The sequence below is a fragment of the Dendrobates tinctorius genome, unplaced genomic scaffold, assembly GCF_039654945.1.
Source record: "Dendrobates tinctorius isolate UK_male_01 unplaced genomic scaffold, ASM3965494v1 ptg000129l, whole genome shotgun sequence".
Taxonomy (NCBI): Eukaryota; Metazoa; Chordata; class Amphibia; order Anura; family Dendrobatidae; genus Dendrobates; species Dendrobates tinctorius.
In genome coordinates this window covers 39626908-39647807 of record NW_027361797.1, presented here as the reverse complement: position 1 = coordinate 39647807, position 20900 = coordinate 39626908, and the positions used below count along the sequence as shown (strand labels likewise).

Genomic DNA, 20900 nt, shown 5'->3' with positions numbered 1-20900 from the left:
TACCAGGCCGACTCGACAGTACCCCTGCAGACAGGTACATCATTAGTCGGCAACCAGCTGGTAATTCACCAGCACCCTCCACATCAGGAGGTGACTTAGGGCTGATGCCGGGGACCGCACCAAGTTTGAGATGCCGTGAGAGACATACAGCAAGGCCAAGGCCTCACTACCACAGACTTGCGCACACTACGGAACGAAGTCTCGTTCCGGCAGCTCCCCACCCTGGACTCAGTACCATGCTAGAAACCTGTAAGCATGGGAAATCTACCTGCTTCCCAGAGACTTCCTTGATATGTCACGCGCCGCTGTTGTCGGTGCCGCCATTGGATTCCCGCCTGCTACAGACTTTGCTGAGATGTCACGTGCCACTGCTGTTGGTGCCACCGTTGGAACCCTCAGACGCTGCACACCAGAAGACTACAGTCCTAAAAAGTTTTACTGATACTTGAAGAGACACATAGGGATACTATCGATGTAGGAGAGTTGGGCATGTGGCTGTTCGGCTGGGTTCAAAGAGAGGGGGAGATGGTGACTCAATTTATGAATGCGCTGCAGGAACTCTACACTGCCATTGCTCACAAAAGACGGAGTTGGGTATGGTCCATTGATGTAGTGCTGCAAGACCAGTTAGTGACAAGTCTGCGAGATATGCTACGGAAGCAGGCTTTGCGGGAGTGTCTGAGGGTCAAACCCGGTATGACTTTCTCTGAAATAGGAAGTGAGGTGTGCATGTGCAAGCAGGAACAGGGAACAGGGGGTGACAGTTCCAGTGGGTAAAGTCTGGAGTGGGGAGGTGTGCGCCATCACTGTGACTGTACCACAATGGGCAGAAGATTTGCGTAAGGAAATACAGCAGATGCGCGAAGGATTGGCTGAGACAAAAAAAACCTGGCCGTAGCTGTTTTTTTTTTTTTTTTTTTTTTTTTTAGCTGTCAGCCCACCTGAAAACCATTGAGGGCCTGCCCCCAGGCGAGAGCTGAGGATGGGCTGCAGAGAAGATCCCAAGGGTGTTTTAACTGTGGAAAATTAGGACATGTAGCCTGGTGGTGTACACGAAGAGGAAGGCCCCTCCAGCACCTTCTGTTAAACTAATAGGCTGCGAGCCTGAGGGACGCCGCCCGGAGCCTGTTCCGTTAAGAAGGAGTACTAGAAGTCCTGCAAATCTGGTGTCCATGTGCCCCCTGGTCTTGGCAGAGATGAACGGATGAGCTGTGCGATGTTTGGTCAATATGGGCTCTCAGATGACCACCATGCCCGAAGTATACTTCCGCAGATACTTTACCGAAGCAATGCAGCCTGAATGGGGACCGGTGATTAAGCTAATGGTGGCCAATCAGTTGCCCATCCCGGTCGCAGGGGTGGTCTGGATGAATATTGTGGTGTGCGGCTAAGACTTGGGATTCAAAGGGGTGGTGCTGACTGCTGGGGAGGCAAGCAAGGAACATGCTATCACGTTGGGCATGCATGTGCTGAAGGAGTTTGGAAGTCTTCTTTTCAATGAGACGCCAGATAGATTCCTAAAGCAGTGGAGTACTGGAACGCCACAGTGAAAAATCTTTCAGCAGCTGATTAGAGCTGAAGAGACCTCCAGCGGTGTAAAGACGTTGGGGAAGGTAATTGCCCCTACTGCATTCAATCGAGTCATACCGCCAGGTCAAACAGTGCTTACTCTGCCCGTCCGGGCCTGCACCCTCCTGGAAGGCGTGGAAGATCAGATCAAGCCGAGCAATCCCAACCAGCTACTGCCAGGAATTCTTTTAGCGCAAACGTTGGCTATGGTGCGAGACGGGACAGTACTCGTACGATGCGTAAATTTGGGGGAGAAAGACATCACCTTACCCCCCAGAAGTGATGTGGCCCACATCATGGGCATGCCAGGAGAATTGGTACAGTCTCAGGCCGTGCAGCTAACTATCAAACAAAGAGATCCCTGGATGGTGACCCTGGTCACGACATTGTCACCTGACCCACAGAATTTCAAAGAGGGATGCTGGATTTTCGAACCGACAAGAGCTGAACTGACTGACCTCACGCCCCAGCAAGTATAGCAGGTGGAGGCCCTATTAGGAAAATAACAGGATGTGTTTCTGAAACACAAGGATGATTTCGGGAGCACCACGGAAATCATCCATGAGACCCCACTGGAAATACCGCGCCCATTAAAGAACGTTACCATCAGATTCCCCCACAAATGTACCAGGAAGTAAAGGGTATGCTGCTGTGTCAGAAGCTCCAGAAGGGGGTAATCCGAGAGAGCCAGTGCCCCTGGGCTGCCCCATTGTGTTGCTGTGGAAGGAGGACAGGACATTACGTTTCTGTGTGGATTACCGCATGCTCAATGCCTGTTCGGTGTGAGACTCAAATTCGCTGCAAAGGATTGATGCGTCCCTATCCGCTCTGGGGAATGCTAAGTACTTTTACACCCTGGATCTCGCCAGTGGCTATTGGCAAGTGCCTATGTCCGAGCAAGACCGAGCTAAAACAGCCTTCATACTTCCCATGGGGTTATTCGAGCTTTATCGGATGCCATTTGGCCTAGCTAATGCTCCAGGCACGTTTCAGCAGCTCATGGAAAGATGCTTAGGGGATTTAAACTTTGAAGGTGTCCTTCAAACGAGGGAGCAAAAACAATGATGTCGTCCTGATAAATCAGGGTGGCCTCAGAGACTAGAACAAGTACTGTGTCGTCTACAATATGGGCTAAAAGTGAAGTCTCAGAAGTGTCATCTGTTTCGCACTCAGATTGAATATCTAGGGCATGTCATCTCCGCGGAAGGATTGAGACCATCCTGTGAAAAGATTTCTGCGGCACAAGATTGGCCTACCCCAAAGACCATGAAAGATGTGCCACCCTTCCTGGGACTCACGGGATATTTCAGGCGTTTTGTCAAGAATTTCACCCGCATTGTGAATCCACTACTGGAGCTGTTAAAGGGAGTGCCGTCTAGTGCAAGGAACAGAGCTGTACAATGGGGCAAACGACAAGAGGAGGCATTTCAAGCCCTGAATTCGGCCTTGACGGAGGCACCAGCTCTGGCCTATGCCGACTTCACATAGCCTTTCATTCTGCATACAGATGGGAGTTTACACAGACTCAGAGCAGTGTTGTCCCAGATCCAGAAACGAGAAGAGCGAGTAATCGTGTACGTGATTCGTTCCCTACATGATTCTGAGAAGAACCTGAAAAACTATAGTTCCTTTAAGTTGGAGTTGTTGGCGTTGGTGTGGGCCATGACGAAGAAGTTTGCTGAGTATCTGTCCGGCTCCGAAGTCCATGTGTATGGATCACAATCCATTGGTCCATTTGGAGAGAGCAAAACTTGGTGCACTGGAACAGTGTTGGGTCACTCGGATGGTGAAATTCCGCTACAAAATCACCTACTAGAGAGGAGCAGAGAATACCCATGCTGATGCCTTGTCCCGAGTGGACTATGGGAAACCTGGGCCCAACCATGATGAAGATTTGGAGGCTGAGGAAGTTCCTGTTTTCAGAGACCCTGCCAGGTCTTTCCAAGAATTAAAGGCGTTACCTACTATGTCCAACTATACTTTTATCCTCTATGAATCCCATAGGAAAACAATGCGCCACGTTATGCCTTCTGGGGATTTAACAAGACCACTTGCTGCATGTGAATCCCTATGCTCCCAGATAAAATCCCCCCAAAAGTGCTTTCCTTCCTTTATAGAACTCTCTTGACAAGAGATTCCCCTCCAAAAAGAGAATTTTTGATGAAATGGAAAAAAAAAATCTAGGTTTCTCCTTTGACACATCCCAAACTAAACTCATCTATTAATACTCGCAGGCCCTTCACAATGTGTCAGAGCACAAGAGAAAAATTATAAGATAATCACTCGTTGGTACACAATACCTTTTCAAACGCATAAATGGTTTCCCTCTTGCTCACATGTTGGAGATGTGGTAAAGAAAGGGGCACATATCTCCACATTTGGTGGGCTTGTCAAGACATACAAAAATATTGGAAGGCTGTAGCACACACCTTGTCAGAAGTGTTACATACCCATTTTTCTTTAAAACCCAAACATATCTTCCTAAATCTGCCAACCATTCCAAAAAATAATTACATAAAGCCTTCTTCTATCGGCTAGTAAGCTACTCATACCTATATTTTGACACTCGCCAAATATTCCAAGCAAGAATCAATTAGTTCTAAAGATTGACCAACTTTACCACATAGAGGAATTGGCAGCACTCTCCACACATAATCTTCCTTCCTTTGTTGATTTCTGGAAACCTTGGATAGCTTATAGAAGTACTGACAAAATTGTCTCTCTAGCTCTGTAACATCTTACATGTAATCATATTATATAATTGTATTATTACTGGACCTATTGTTCTCCCCCCCACCTCTCCACCCCCTCCTTTCCCTCCCAGAACCCCTTTCTTGTGGACTTTTCTTTATGCTACTAATTTATTTGTTATTTCCTAGGGTTGTGACAACTGTTTTTTTTGTTTGTCATATATTCTAAGAATGAGTCAATTCTTTTCATACTGGCTCTATGGATGTATTAATCAACATTGTTTGGACCCTTTGATGTGTCTCTGATACAATTTGCCTTGCTAATGTTGTTTCTTATTATTTGTTATTTGTTGATGTGCTCGAAGATATAGTGTGTGTTGACACTGCTGCATGCCATCTGTAAGAACTTCATTCAGGTGTACGGGTGTCCAAAATACATACACTCAGATCAGGGCGCCTGTTTTCCTTGGAAAAGTGATGGAAGAACTACATAATTTATAGCTGATTGGGAAGTCTTGGATGACTGCGGGCGGTCCAACCGCACTATTTTCCAGGTCTTGAGAACGTTGGAAGAGGTTAGGAAGGCCTAATGGCCTGAATATGTGGCCGAGCTGGTGTGGGTATGTAACAACCGAAGACAAAGTACCACCGGTTACACACCTTACACTCTTCTGTTTGGTCTTCCAGGAAGAGAGATTACAGAACGAGAGCTGGAGTCTGAGGACTACCCACGGACGGTGGTGTCTTCCTGGGTTCGCGAACATAGACATCGATTGCAGACCTTACATCATCTGGTGAAGACCAAGCTCCAGGAACTGGAGCAGCCCAGAATCGCACCTCAGCGTGTGACAGCTCTGCATGCTGGGGATCGTGTTCTGGTACGAGATGGTATGAGATGGTTTCTGACAGTATGAGCAGAAATTCTTAGGATGTGCAAACTGATTGTCGCAACAGCTGTCCGGGTGGCTGGTCTCAGATGATCTTGGAGGTGTGGATACATGTGGTCTGTGGTTGTGATACCGATTGAATGTACTGCCAAGTTCTCTAAAATGCCTTTGGAAACAGCATATGGTAGAGAAATGAACATTCAAGTCACAGGTAGATGGATTGAGTCGCCCGCCAGGGCAGTTGGGTACTCGGTAGCGGGCCGGTATCTCACAGGGATGTGTCACAGTAGCGGTGACCCGGTCCGTGGCCCTGGGCGCCCATGTTAAAGGTATAGAGAGTGGATGATTAAAGTTTGTAAGTGGATGATACGTGACGCCACCTGTGGTGATCGGCAATGAAGATGTTAAGCCAACTCTGCAGACAGATCCTCTGGGACAGATGGTATATGGCAGCCAGATGTAATAGCTCCCCACAGGCAGAGCTGTAGTCCCAGGGCAGTGAGAATAGGTGTTGAGGAAGAGGGTGCAGTGTTAGGAACAGAGATGTAGCAGTGCTGAAGAGGTTGCAGGAAGAAGGCAAGGACACAACAGAGTGCAGTTTCTTTTACTTTACTTTGCTTGGCAAATGCAGTCCAGAATCCAGATTACAGATGGAACAGAAGCTGGCCAGCCTGGAAGCAACTTAGGAATCTCTCTATGCAGATGGGTTATGTAGTCTCCTTTCTAGTGCTTATTTTAGGTACTTGCAGTGCTGTTTTACACTGAAGTTCCACTTGCTTGTTCTCTCTTAGAACTCCCTCGTATGGCAGACAGCTGTAGCCTTCTATCTCTTCTGGCTCACACGGTGCTGTTGTGCCTCAGAGTCTTATGTGGGAACAGAGCATTTACAGATTCCTATTCCTCCGGTTTCTGCTGCAGGAACATCAGTATCCATACAGCCTTGGAGACCGGGCTCAAGATCATGCGCTATAGCTAGAAGTGAGCTCTCAACTCTGCTCAATCTTCCAGCTCCTCTCCTCCACGTCCACACATGTTGCCCTCCTCACACAAACTGACTAATTTCCCCTTCCTGGCCCCCAGAGAGTAGCTCTTCCCCCAGTTTTGGTTCAGAGCTCCCTCTGCTGGCCTGGAATGAGAACTGTGCTGTGTTGTGATTACCTGACAGAGAGACCCTTTATTGCTTCCAAGCATGACATCACACTCCCTATGAGGAAGGTAATGCCACTGTGGCGACCATACTCCTGGGGGCGCCACAGGATTATCTCAGCAAAGGAGAACTCACTAACAAAGATTTACACAAATTTGTGAGCAATATATGAGAGAAAAAATCCCTTTGTGGACATAGAAAAAGTCTTAGATCTTTGAGTTCAGCTCATGAAAAATGGGAGCAAAAACAAAAGTGCTGCGCTTAGATTTTTGTTCAGTGGATATATCAAACAATTGGTGCAAAAAAAAGTGTATAAAGGTGGAAACAGTAAGTTAATGGTATATATATGAACAAATAAGTGAAAGGTGTCACAAACTTGCAAATCACTATGTTCACTTTTTTCCTTTTTAGCGCTTATCTGAGGCACTTGCAGTACTGAGTTACACTGAAGTTCCCTTTGCTTGCTCTCTTTAGAACTCCCCTCGTATGGCAGGCAGCCGTAGCCTTCTCCTTCTGGCTTACACACGCTGCTGCTGTGCCTCTGAGTCTTATGTGGGAACAGAGCAGTTACAGCCTTCTGTTCCTCCGGTTTCTGTTGCAGGAACATCAGTATCCATACAACCTCGGATACAGGACTCCAGACCATGCGCTTCAGCTATAAGTGAGCCTGAATTCCACTCGATCCTCCAACTCCCCTCTCCCACATCCACACACTTTGCCTTCTCCACACAAACTCAACTAACTTCCCTTTCCTGGCCACAGAGAGCAGCTCCTCAGCAGTTAGGTTCAGATCTCCCTCTGCTGGCCTTGAGTGGGAACTGTGCTGTGTGCTGGATTTTCCTGATAGAGAGACCCTTTCATTGCTTCCAAACATGATGTCACACTCCCTAGGAGGAAGGTAATGCCACTGTGGCAACCATACTCCTGGGGGTGCCACATTCCCCCCTAGTGCAATTCAGTACTCCCGGACTGAAGAAAGCATGCAAATATATTAAGCAAATGAACAATTGTAATTGTTACAAGATTTAAAAAATGAAAAATTACAAAAACCAAAGCTCAAAAATAGTCCTTGTGATGATTAGTCCATGTGTCAATGTCCATGGTCCATTTCCTGAGCAGTTGGTAACTATGTACAAGGATAGTTTTGGCCACACATAATCCTGTGGCCCAATTGTCCATCAAAACACAAAATAGGATTGTTCAAAAGATTCTTGCAGAGTCTCTGTAGGCACATAAGCTTGAAAAGTTGCATATTTACATTTTACCATTTACATAACTTATTTATATACGAAACCTTATGGGTGGTATTCCTTGGGTACTACGGACAGACTTACATAGCACTGGTGTTGTTGGGGACCTTACTGGATGCCTTGTGTTAACTACTACTGGTGTAGTGCATGTTGTACTGGCTACACTACTGGTTTTCTGCGTAGCACAGGGATACTAGATTTCCTACGACCACTTCTACTCACTATGGGCATGACAGATTCGCCACTGCTGGTGTGGCATCCGCTGCCCGTACTTGCTGGTTTTCAGGGTAGTCTTGAGTCACTTCTTCTTGCACTACCAGTTGGTGAAAGGTCAAAACTGGCACCACTATGGCCTGATTCGCTCTAGTCCAATTTGCAGGGAATTCTCCGAGTACAGTGCTGACCTTTTCTTCTTCTTCTTCTTCTTCCTCTATGGGCAGAAGGTTGTTTTGCTCTTCCATCCTGTCCTTTATTTGGTCAGGGCACAGTTTTAAGTGCAGCTAATGACTCTTCAATTCTGGGTAATGGGTAGGCATCCTTATATGTAATGCTGTTAATTTTTCTGTAATCAACACACATTCTCATGGTACCATCTTTCTTTTTCACAAAGACTATTGGGGCTGCCCAGGCGCTACAACTGTCTCTGATCACCCCAGCTTCCTTCATTTCCCGCAACATACTTTTGGCACATTGATATTGTGTTGGGGGTATAGGCCGGTACCTTTCTTTAATGGGTGGATGATCTACAGTGGGGATATAGTGTTGAACCCTTTTTGCCTTCCCAAAGTCTAGAGGGTGTTTGCCGAATACCCGCTCATACTCCTGAGCCACTAGGTAAACCCCATTCTTTTGGTATGAAGGGGTGGAGTCAGTGCCCACATGCAGCTGCTGACACCACTCCTCCAACTGCTTTACAGAGCCATTGTCCCCTGCCTGGTCAGATGAGACCAAGGGCTCTGCTGCCTGTATTGCATTGTTACTGACAGTAAACAGCTTAGCAACTGTGGCATACTGAGGTATTGTGGCCTCCTCTTCCCCACAATTCAAGAGGCATACAGGTCCTCTCCCTTTGCAGACATCGACTACCCCTCTGGCTGTCAGGACAGTGGGCCAGCTATCAGAGTACACGGCTCTACCAATGCTTGGTAATCTTTTCCTCTGAGGCCTATGGCTGCCCGACACCAAATTAACATTTCACATCTGGGGGGTATCGCAATGGGGAAAGAATCACTCACTCTGACGCTGCCAATTTCTCTGCCAGACAGTTCTACCTGCTGTCTTTGCATCAGGGCCTTGATCTCCTTCTGCAGGACTTGTTGTTCACTGGAACCAGCAGTCTCGGCTACCTGTTGCAACAAAACAATAACCTCGGCAAGACAATTTACAATCTGATTAGTACCTAAGGTCATCATTGGGTTACATTCTCATCGATCCATGTCTACCACTATCAGACCTTGAGATTTTAACTCCACTCGCCCCACTTTAATGGTAATCTCTTTACATCCTACTTGCGGCAAAGACTGACCATTGCTGGCAACTACTGTCAGCTCATCACTTGGGCCGCGAGTAAGTTCAGAGTCAGCCCAATACCGTTTGTAAAGGATATATGGCATAGTTGTCACTTGAGAGCCAGTGTCCAGCAAAGCGTTCATGGGGATGCCATCAATCACCACTGGGAGGACCGGTCGCCCTCCAACATACTTGGCTTGCCAGTTCTTTGGGCCCTGTGGTCCTACTCCTGGGGGTTGGCCCTCTGCCCCAGGGGTTGCTCGTTTAAATAACAGAATCTTGCAATGTGGCCTGCCTTGCGGCAGTAACGACAGATGGGACGTCCGTGCTGGTCACAGCGATCGTTGTCTCTCCCTCGGAGTGGCAGGATCCTCTTCTTCCGTAGCCACGCGACATCCTCTGGACTGGAGGCCAGCTGGATCTTCCCCTTTGAGGACACCTGCATGGACTGCACAGTTTTGGCAAGTGCAGCCATATTTTTGGTCAGCTCTTGGACCTGAAGGCGCAGTTCTGTAGCTGGATCATTATCCAGAGTCTGTGCATCAGCCTCCACAGGGCTCTGAGGGAAAGATGCTGCTTCTTGGTGGTATATAATTGCTGGACGCCTAGGGGCCACTGGACGGCTGACATTTGGTTCATGCAGCACCCGGATAGCCCTGTCTTTAAAGTCTGCAAAGTCTAGATCAGGGTTTTGTAGGGCTATGATGTGCAGCTGTGCTCTGTGGGTACTGGATAGGAGTCCCTCAACAAATTGCTCCTTTAACAGTCTGTCTCCATCTTTCACACTGTCTGGGTCAATCTGCTTTATGGCTCGCAGCGCCTCCTGCAGGTTAAGAGCATAGTCACGTATACTGTCCTGCACTCTTTGCTTACACCCAAAGAATCTCATTTTTATTTCAGCTGCGAGTGTCAAAGGTGCTTCTTAGCTTATCCAGACAGAATTCTTTTAACAGTCTCTTTATCAGTATCCTGCCAGGACTTTACTTCTCTTTGCGCTGCACCAGTATTAGCTGCCCAATAAGGATGTTCACTTTTTGGCTTTCAGACAGAGGATACACTTCAAACAAACTGCACAGTCTCTCTTTGAATTCACTCAGGGTATGCGACTCCCCTGAGTACTGCGATAACCAGGCCGCTCCCGGTATATAGGGCATGGACAGTGGCATTATGGGGACTGCTGCGGTGGGCGCTGGTTCTTGCGGTGCTCTGGAGGCGGCGCTGGCTGCTGGATTCTGCGGTGCCCTTAGAGCCGCAGCTGCACTTGCCCCTGCACCTTGAGGCGCTGTGGGGGGTGCGGTGGTGTTCACTGCTGCATCTTCTCTTGCCTCAGACATTCTCTCCCCCCCAGTTAACGTTGGCCAGGCTCCGTGTTTCACTGGCTTACCGGTTGCTGCTCCACAGGCTGGATCATCAGGGGTACGCCAGAACTGCAGGCCTCTGCTCCTCACTTCCCACCCACTGGTCTCTTCCTGCGCAGCACCTCACTTTTTGCACCTTCCAGCAGGTTCCGACCACAACGGCACGGCCCTTCGGCTTCCCGCGCGCCAAGTGGCGGGGTAATGGCGGAAATTGCACAATAAATCTATGGCACACAACACAGTCTCTGGCACATAGGACCCAGTGGCACCGGGCTTCAAAAATCCTGTTTGTGACGCCAAAATGGATCGCACGCCAGGGCAGTGGGGTTACTCGGTACCGGGCCGGTGTCTCAGAGGGACGTATCACGGTGGCGGTGACCCAGTCCATGGCCCTGGGCATCCATGCAAAATGGGTGAAATGTGGCTGAATAAAGATTATAGGTGGATGATGCGTGACGCTACCTGTGGTGCTCTGCAATGAAGGGGTTAAGCTGAAGCAGCAGGCAGATCCGCTTGGACAGATGGTAGAAGGCAGCAAGATGCAAGAGCTCCCCACAGGTAAAGCTGTAGTCCCTGGGCAGTAGTAATAGGTGTTGAGGAAGAGGGTGCAGTGTTAGGCACAAAGTTAGGCACAAAGATGTAGCAGTGCTGAAGGGCTTGCAGGAAGAAGGCAATGACACAACAGGGTGCAGTTTCCTTTACCTTTACTTTGATTTGTAAGTGCAGTCCAGGATCCAGATTATAGATGGAACAGGAGTTGATCAGCCTGGAAGCAACTTAGGAATCTCTCTATGAAGATGAGTTGTGCAGTCTCCTTTTTAGCGCTTATCTGAGGCACTTGCAGTACTGAGTTACACTGAAGTTCCCCTTGCTTGCTCTCTTTAGAACTCCCCTCGTATGGCAGGCAGCCGTAGCCTCCTCCTTCTGGCTCACACACATTGCTGCTGTGCCTCCGAGTCTTATGTGGGAACAGAGCAGTTACAGCCTTCTGTTCCTCCGGTTTCTGTTGCAGGAACATCAGTATCCATACAACCTCGGATACCGGACTCCAGACCATGCACTTCAGCTAGAAATGAGCCTGAATTCCGCTCAATCATCCAGCTCCCCTCTCCCACGTCCACACACTTCACCTTCTCAACATGAACTCAACTAACTTCCCTTTCCTGGCCACAGAGAGCAGCTCCTCAGCAGTTAGGTTCAGAGCTCCCTCTGCTGGCCTGGAGTGGGAACTGTGCTGTGTGCTGGATTTACCTGATAGAGAGACCCTTTCATTGCTTCCAAGCATGACATCACACTCCCTAGGAGGAAGGTAATGCCACTGAGGCAACCATACTCCTGGGGGCGCCACGCCACAGTGAGACCCTTAAATTATCTATTGGTAATGTGGAAAAGGGACCCAACATTCTACCCAAGTTAACCTTTTTAATACGTTTTTCCTTAACTAATTCCATATGATCAACTGCTGAAAAAGATTCTTAGGCCCCTTTCACATTGCATTCTTGCTCATTTTCAGGGGTCTCACAAAACAGGATTCAGATGTAGGCGCCGACGAGGCCACAGACTATAATTGTGCTGACATAGTCAACGCGTGCTCTGATGTGTATAAACCTAGTGGAGGCGGATACTTAGACACAATCTACTATGTCTGAATGAACTCACAAAAGACGAAACGGGTGACGGAAAATCTAATGTGCCAGATGACTCCATAAAAACATTGTCTGATTCATTTCTTAGGGGTACTTCACACATAGCGAGATCGTTAGCGAGATCGCTGAAACGTCACAGGTTTTGTGATGCAACAGCGACCTCGCCAGCGATCTCGCTACGTGTGACACATAGCGGTGAACGGCCCCCCGCTGCGATATCGCTGATCGTGCTTGAATGTCCTAGGCCATTTTTTGATTGTTGATGTCCCGCTGGCCAGCATGCATCGCTGTGTTTGACGCCATAACAACGACAAATGACCTCGTTGGTGACTCAAAACTCAGGGACGCAGGTGTGATTTTGCTTTGTCTTTTCAACGCCCCCTCAGCTCCGATTGGTGTTCTCAAATTAGGATGTTTGTAGTGTTTCCTTTTATAGGTCAGCTGTCAGTTATATGCAATCATAACATTTAACATGTAAAGTTATAATAATCGTATGTCCCTGTGTCAGTGACTGTGGATCTACAAATAAGTAACGCACTAGCGATTCAGACAGGGATGCTGAAGCAAACCGCGTAGTGATAGCGCAGTAGTGGCCACCAATCGGAGCAGAGGGGCGTGGAAAAGGCAACGCTGAAGCACGCCTATCGAGGTCTGAGTCGTCAGAATAGCTGCTGTGTGACAAGGTCCCAACGACCGCCGAGGTTGTTATACGGATTGCCGTATCGTTGCTGCGATGTTGAGTAGATCTGCCTGTTTAACAGCTTACTAGCGACCATATAGCGACGTACCAGCGATCCTTACCAGGTCGTATCGTTGTCGGGATCACTGGAGCATCGCTATGTGCAACGGGAGCCTTAAGGCCCCGTCACAAACAGCGATCTTGCTAGCGAGTTCGCAGATTTTGTGACACCACAGCGATCTTGCCAGCGAGATAGCTGGTGTGACGGGGATCAGTGACTGGCCCCCCTGCCGGTTATCGCTGATCTTGCAGCATTGGCCTGGGCCGTTTTTCAATCGCTGGTCTCCCGCTGACCAGCACACATCGCTGTGTGTGGCAGCGAGAGACCAGCGATCAGCGACGCTGGACTCTGGTTTCTAATGTAAACATCGGGTATCCAGGAGCCCCAGCTCCTGGATACCCGCTGTTTACCTTGGAAACCGGCATACATGCTGGTTTCCAAGGTAAACAGCGGGTATCCAGGAGTTGCGCAGCTCTTAGATACCCGATGTTTACCTTGGAAATCAGCGTCCAGCGTCGCTGGTCCTGATCGCTGGGGTTGTCTCCACCAGCGATTAGCCTAACGATGTCCCAGTGATCCCAGCATGTCTGATCATTGGTGGGATCGCTGGGACATTGTTATGTGTAACAGGGGCTTAAGTGATTGACATGGGGAAGAGATGTCAGTAGCTGGGCGCAGTAGTCCTACACTAAACTAACAGTTAAACCATTCACACCTTCTTCCAGGAAGTGCGGGGAAGACACTGGTTGTAGGCCTCCTGCAGTACAAAGCCATTGACCCCCAGGGTGTCCCAGCACAGACCTGACAATAGTACTTATACATGTGGTCTGGGGAATATTCCATGGGTTTTTGACATGTTAATGGAACGAAAACCAAAGAATTATTGTGTAACAGTCCCTATTGTAAGTGGGGATAAAACAATGACTGTAGGCCTCCTGCAGCACAAAAGGGGGCTTTACACATAGCGATATCGCTAGCAATATCCCTAAAGCGTCACCGATTTTGTGACGCAGCAGCGATATTGCTAGTGATATCGCTACATGTGATACTTACCTCCGATCGGCTCCCCCGCTGGCTATCGCTGATTATGCGAGAACATCCTGCGCCGTTTCTCCTCGGAGGCTTCCTGCTGGCGCCGACGAGCGACACGTGGACGTGGGCGGAGGACGTCATCATTGCCGCATCTGACAGGTAAGTAATGACCGCTGCTGCGTCGCTGCTGAGATCTGCCTGTTTGGCAGCTCACTAGCGATGCACCAGCGATCCTGACCGGGTCATATCGTGGTCGGGATCGCTGGTGCATCGCTAAATGTAACGGGGCCCAAAGCCATAGACCCCCAGGGTGTCCCAGCACAGACCTGATAATAGTACCTATACATGTGGGACCTTTGTGGGGGATATTCCAGAGGCTTTGGATGTTAATGGAACGAACACCATAGAGTTAATGTGTAACAGCCCTTATTTTAAGTGGAATATACTGGACCTCTGCTCTCCTGTCACATTGGTCTGTGAACATTTAATATGCCATGAAGTTTCATGGAAAATATCATCTAATTATAGGAATAGGGTTTATTGTGGAGGATTCCTGTGTGGATTGGTTGTTATTCACATTGGGTCTGGGAATTGCTTTTCTTTCACCTTAGGGTGGTGTCACAGTTAGCAATGCACCAGCGATCCCCGACAATGGTATGACGCGGTCAGGATTGCTGGTGCATCGCTAAGTGGTCACTAATGAGCTGCCACTCAGGCAGATCTCACCAGCGACATAGCAGCGGTTGGGGGTCGTCACTTACCTGTCAAACGAGGTGATCCTGACATCCTCCCACCCGCATCCACACGTCGCTCGTCGCCACAGCAGGAGGCGCAGCAGGAAGCTGACAACGAGAAACGGCCCAGGCCGTTCTCGCTCGATCAGCGATAACCAGCGGGGGAGCCGGTCAGAGGTAAGTATCAGGCATAGCGATATCACTAGCAATATCGCTATAACGTCACAAAACCAGTGACGTTAAGCGATATTGCTAGCGACATCGCTTAGTGTGACAGGCCCTTTACACATCACAACCCACAGGTGGGGGATACATCTACATAAAAAGCCGTAGAATGCAATTATCCTGACCCTGCCTGGAGGTGACATCACAAGATGGGGGTTTGACAACAACAGACTTAGTCTTAAAATGAGTGTAAGACTTTTGGATGCTGGTCATTTCTTGGAGTCAGTCGAATTGAAGACTTGTCCCAGTTTCTGCCTCCCCTGGATCCTAAACACAAATTGTAAGTGATCGGTTTCTGGTTTATTTCCTTTTATTTTAAGAAATTTGTATGCAACTTTTTACTGTATGTCATTTATTATCGTCCTCTTGTATTCATTAACACCCTCTCAACTATTTTTTAGTTTTTCCCATTTGATGGTTTGCTTTTTGTGCCCTAATCCAATCTTTTTATATATACCATTTTAGAGTACATACAATGTTTTGATTAAAGATGAGCGACTTTGCCTTTTTTAGGGTCGAGTAGGGTTTCATGAAACCCGACTTTCTCAAAAGTCGAGTTGAACGAAATCGGCCGACTATCGTGAAAAGTCGAAGGTCCGACTGAAACATGAAACACAATGCAAGTCAATGGGGAAGCAAAGTCGGCAGGGAGTGGAGGACAGGAAACACACCTACATGCCGGACCACTTTTTTAAAGTGCGCGAAATCTCTCTCTCTCTCTCGTGTACGTCATTGCTCAGTGGCTGAAAAAAGTCACGTGCAAGCATTCTGGGAAATCAGACTATGGCGCTCGTTTTGCCGACCACATGGCCGACTTCACGCTGTGGTCGGCGAAACCCGACTTTGCCATAAGTCGGCACCTTATGAATCTGGCCGACCTGTTTCTCTCAACTCTAGATTTGATTATTACATTTTTTGCAGTGTTCGAAGAAAGACAATTCTGGGGATTTTATTTTTTTTCTTTTTCCTCCATTTACTAATCTGGTTATTTCATTTTATATTTTGATAGATCTGACTTTACGAATGGAGTGATACCACATATCTGTAGTTTTACATTTTATTGTGGAAAAAAGGAAGTGATGTGATCTTTTTTTTAACAAATTTTCATTGTATTTGTTGGTCCCCATAGAGGTCTTCAAACTGTAATTGTCCCCTCATCATCACCAGCTTTTCCCCACAGCCCCTCATCATCATCATTATTATTTATTATTATTATAGCGCCATTTATTCCATGGCGCTTTACATGTGAGGAGGGGTATACATAATACATACAAGTACAGTAATCATCATCATTCCTGCAAAAGGCAGCCTCATACAAGTAGCAGCACCTATTTCCCTGTGAACCCTACAACATGCAGTCCCATATAGTAATATTTTCCATGTTTCTTTGCCCCCCCAATACGTCCTCAGACTCCTCCCGCTTAGCCCTATGTCCCCAATCTCCTCTGCACACAGCTCCATTGTGCAGCCCCTCAGTCCTCTCAGAGATTCCTGCACGCACAAACCTCCAGATTACAGGCAACCACAGCACCAGATCTACCCTGGATTGAGGAGGCCCCGCCCCTTCCTATGACATCATCCCCTCACAGGAGCAACTTCATTCTAGCCTCTACCCTCACAGCACACCAACAAAATGGCGCTGATCTCCTCCCACAGCTGTGACCTGGACAGTCCAGGGGCTGTGCCCAGATCACAGCTGGAGGCAGCCAAGGAGAGCGACCACAGACTGCTATGTATAGGGGCTGTCGTATTGGAGGTTTGTAAGTGTCGTGCTCAGACACTTAAGGCTAATGTTCACACGTGGTGGTTTTTTCCACATAAAACCAGCTCTATTGGCAGTAAATAAGCTGCAGAAAAAAGCAGGTTTTGCTTAGCAGTTCTTGCTTTTTCTGCTGAGTGTTTGTCATGCTACATTTGTCTCTTGTGCATGCTGATAAGGTTTAGTGCCAAAACAAAAATCATATTCTACTTCTTAAGGGTTTTGGCTCAAAAAAGCCACAGCAAAGCCTGATACCTGATTCCTGTGTTTTTTCACCAACCAATCCTTTCAATGGGTGAAAAACGCTGAAAAAACGAGAGAAGTGACATGCTCTATTCTGCAAAAACAAAACACAAAATACTAAGGAGAAAGAAACAAGCTGTATATGTGATTTCTGAAATCCCACAGATTTTGCTGGTTCTGTAAAATGCAGCTGAAAATTTGCATACAAAACACACGTAAAGTCGCCATGTGATAACATACCCTTACACACCAGCAAATGGCAGCCCTCAGTAGCCGAAATAAAAATAAATAAATAAAAAACTGTTAACTTAGTGGATTTAATTTTCTATAAAAAATAATTAATTTTATAATCAATAATTATTAATACAAAAATCAAAAGCGTGGCACCTTCCCTTTAATCCTCGAAAAACATGGCTACATAATAGAGGGTATTTCAGATGTGGACATAATCCATGCAAAATGTGCAAATATGTGGTTCCCTCCAAGTCATTTTCAAGCTCTAATGGCTCGCAATCATTCGATATTCAAGATCACATGAATTGTAACTCCAATCACGTAGTCTACATTATCAGGTGCTCGGAATGTGATCTCTTATATGTAGGGTACGCTACAAGGTCTTTATAAAAACGTATTCTTGAGCATTTAAATGATATTTCCAATTTATCAGATCACCGCATTTCCAATGCAGCTGTAGCACCCCTTTAGGGCTACCACTGTGCCCTGGGTGTTATGGGGGGGTCTCATCTCTTTTGTACGCAGTGCCTCCACCCGAATCTTGATTGGAGCTCTGTCTATGGGCTGCAGAAGGACAGTTATCTTCTGCCAGGGGCTGATTCGGGAAACCCCTGCCACAGCTCGGTACACACTCAGGAAGCAAGAGTAAAACAGTTTAACAGGTTTATTGCTATGCAGTAGAATTGAGATGGATTTAAAGGAATAAACATACAATGCAATTAACTGTGCTCTATAAAAGTCATATACACATCACAGTCTAACTAAACATTCCACCCTGCAAATATAATGTGGCAGGTTCCCCCTCTTTTGCTTTTACTCAGTCCAAACGTTGGGGCCCAGTTGCCGCGGATGTTGGCGCACAAAGTAACAACCGTGGGTGCACTTAGATGAATGTTGATGTAAATAGTCTAGGTTGCCTTGTACTCACAGTAAATAGCGCTGATAGAACCACAAGTCTCAGAAGGGCACTCACTGTGTCTCTTACGACCGGAGGATTCTTTGGACTCCAGCTGGGGGCTGCAGGATTTAGACCTTTATCTGATGGGAGTGCTGGCCGGACTCTCTGGATCTTTGCTCTCTCCAGCAACACAGGGATCTCCACGGGGTCCCCCATACTCTGCAACTTAGGGGAATCAAGATCCACACCGCTCTGTCACTCATAACCAGCAGCAGCAGCAACGTTCTCTCTCCTCTGCACATTTACTTTCACTTTCTCCTCAGTCCTCCCCCAAGTTCCTCCTCCTCCCTTCTATCCTCTCACTGGAACAAGTATCCCTGGGAGTTGTAGTCTTCTGCCACTCAGGAGATAAACGATTAGTGTCTGTAGATCCCTGTTTAACAGCCACTACAAAACTCTTCTTAGAGTCTGTAAGCTCCAGCATGCCGGTAGATGCTCTGACAGTTCCCAGTGCAGATGTTACACAGCTAAAAATGGCATATTACAGCATTCACATAGAACCAGGAGTTTCCATGCCTCTGGCGTTGAAAAATTACATAAACCGGCCAGGAGAGGAGATTATCAGCAGCTTTTATTAGCCAGAGAAACTTTTTGGATTCTCTGTCTTCAAACTAGATTCCCATACGGTTTAAAATCAAAGAGGAATGTTATGCTTCATGTGGTTCCAGCCCATTTTTCGCATGCATTACATTTAGGTCGGGGTCACACTAGAGAGGAATACGGACGAGTGAGAGGCGTTAAAAGCACGCATTACACACGGACCAATGATTCTCTATGTGTTTGCTCCCAACAGCCGTATCTTTCTCGTCCATATTCTACGGTCCGTGCCAATCGCAGCATGCTGCGATTGTCAGCGTACTACTCCCGTAGTACGCCAATGCAAGTCTATGGGTGCAAAAAATACAGATTACACACGGACCACACGTGTGACTTGCGAGAAATATGCAGGTCTTTGGGCTGGAGACAGGAAATGGTCCAATCCATCATCAGGAAGCCTAGACATGCAAATGAGCTCAAAAACCGCTCCAGACATCCAGGAAGTACGCCTCCACGGAGTACAGCAGCGTCATGGTGCCATATTTCCTGAATGTGGAGATGCTCATTGTACTGGTTCAGGAGCAGCCAGAACTCTGGGACCAACATGATGCCCATTATGCGAACCGGGCAAGAAAGGAGGCGTCATGGAGGTGCATATGTCACCAGATGTTCCATGATTTTGGTGATTGGCCAAGTGAGGAGCAGCAGAAACTGAGTAAGTACAAGGCCAAAAACTGATTAAAATTACCTCATATCAAAAAATGCATACAGAATCAGCCCCCCCCTTCCTGTGCTTCTACTTTTTTCCTCATGAGGCGGGTAGATTTTGATGTGACACATGGTTTGACACTGCCATAATTTTGCCCAGGCCACAAGCTCCTCATCCTCTTGGCCAACCAAGTTATTAAGTGTAGTTACTTGATACATGAACTATTGTGACCCTGTGTATCTGGCCTGGATGGCCCAATTAGATATGCCACCCTGGGTAGAAAGCACACCCCAGAAGGCCACATGCCTAGACTACTGGTAGCAAATGTGACTGATCTAATATGTAAAATTGAGAATATTTCCTGTCACATTGCAGTGGAAGATGTGATGAAACGCTGGCGCAGCATCCGCGATCAGTACAGGCGGGAACGTCAGCAGACGTCCAGGAGTGGGGATGCGGGCTACGTCAAACGAAAATACATTTATTATGACCGCCTCTCCTTCCTCGCCCCGATTCTGGATCTGAGACCGTAAGTAGATACCTCACACCACATTACACCGATACTTTACAGGGCCAAAAATATTAATGTATTTTTGGCTCTGTTCTATTTCATAACAGAACTCACTCCAACCTTACAGATAGAGGAACGGGCTCAGATACAGAGCCCATAATTGACCCTGTAGGGGATGAGGTGGCTGGCCCATCTTCTCCCCCTATAAGAAGCATGGGTGAAGAATCCTCTCAGGAGAACCCATTGCCTGCACCCCAAACCCCACCACCAGGATCGTCTGCTGCTGCACCATCACCCATACTGGAGGAGCAGGGCAACATGAGCAGCAGCCCAACTGCCCAGATCCGGGGCTCCCCACAGCATGCTGGAACATCCCGGCGAGGATGAAGAAGGCGCCAGATCCCTGCCCAAGATATCAGGACCAATGTGGACACAGGGGTCCTAAATTATCTGGCTAGAGTGAATACAAATGATGGGGAGGAGGCATACTCACGTAGCCTGGCCCTTTATCTCTGTGCCCTTTCCAGTGAGGTGAGGCTCCGTATTCGAGGATGTTTTCAGATCCTGCTTGATGCAAGCACACCCCCCAATACCCCATATGAGCTGTTTGAATATCTGGAGAGGTGGCAGCTTTCCCCCCGAAATCTAATGCGCATGAGACCACCCACACAGATGCTTGCTCAAGCAGGGTCAGAAGATTCTCAAATATGTGGGCCTACACCTCACCCCCTTCCTCCCCCTACCCAACCTTCACAACAGCAACAACATATGTCTGCCTCTAGCCAACCCCACCAATATGGCCACTTTTTCCCACCCAGTGTTGGAGGCTGGTCCCAACCTGGTTGGGGACGACATGGCTATATTGGTGGGTATGAGACACGGGCCTACCCGAGCCAACAAGATGCCCCTCTTCATTATTCCTCTGGCCAGTACCCCCAACAATCCCAGGAGGAAGGACACTACCCACATCATGGGCAACAGTATGCCCCCACACAGGGCAATGTTGGGCAAAGTAGCCTGCAGCAACCACAGGCTGCTCTTCCGCATTCTCCTTCCCCAACTTACCACAATTTATAAGGGCTTAAAAACATGCAAATCAAATTCTTTACGCATACCGTACATCAGTGTCCATAAGCGGTCTGATGCCACGAGATGTCCAGTG

General features: G+C 47.7%; 1 protein-coding gene across 1 annotated transcript in view; it reads left to right on the top strand.

The window, feature by feature from the left end:
* Window positions 1–20900, top strand: part of LOC141047833 (uncharacterized) — a 415332-nt gene that overhangs the window by 45210 nt on the left and 349222 nt on the right. The window lies entirely within an intron of this gene.